The sequence below is a fragment of the Engraulis encrasicolus genome, chromosome 3 (assembly GCF_034702125.1).
Source record: "Engraulis encrasicolus isolate BLACKSEA-1 chromosome 3, IST_EnEncr_1.0, whole genome shotgun sequence".
NCBI lineage: Eukaryota > Metazoa > Chordata > Actinopteri > Clupeiformes > Engraulidae > Engraulis > Engraulis encrasicolus.
Window position 1 is genome coordinate 50146184 of NC_085859.1, and position 274 is coordinate 50146457.

A 274-nucleotide genomic window follows, 5' to 3' on the forward strand; every position below is an offset into this window, starting at 1 on the left:
TGGTTTATGTAAAATAATGTAATATTTCATTTTTAAACCATATTATTAGTGTCCCACTTTAGGATAGGTGCGTCCTAAAGTGGGACACAAGATTTTCCTAATGTGGGACAGTTATAAAAGTAGTAATTTAATAAGTCAAACAATTACTATGAAGTCAAACACCATGTCCACATAAGAAAATGGATATTTAAATCTATATTAAAGATGTATTTCAGTCGTTCTGGCCTAATCTACTGGAGCACAGCTATCAACACAACATTTGGGTCCAAAAACC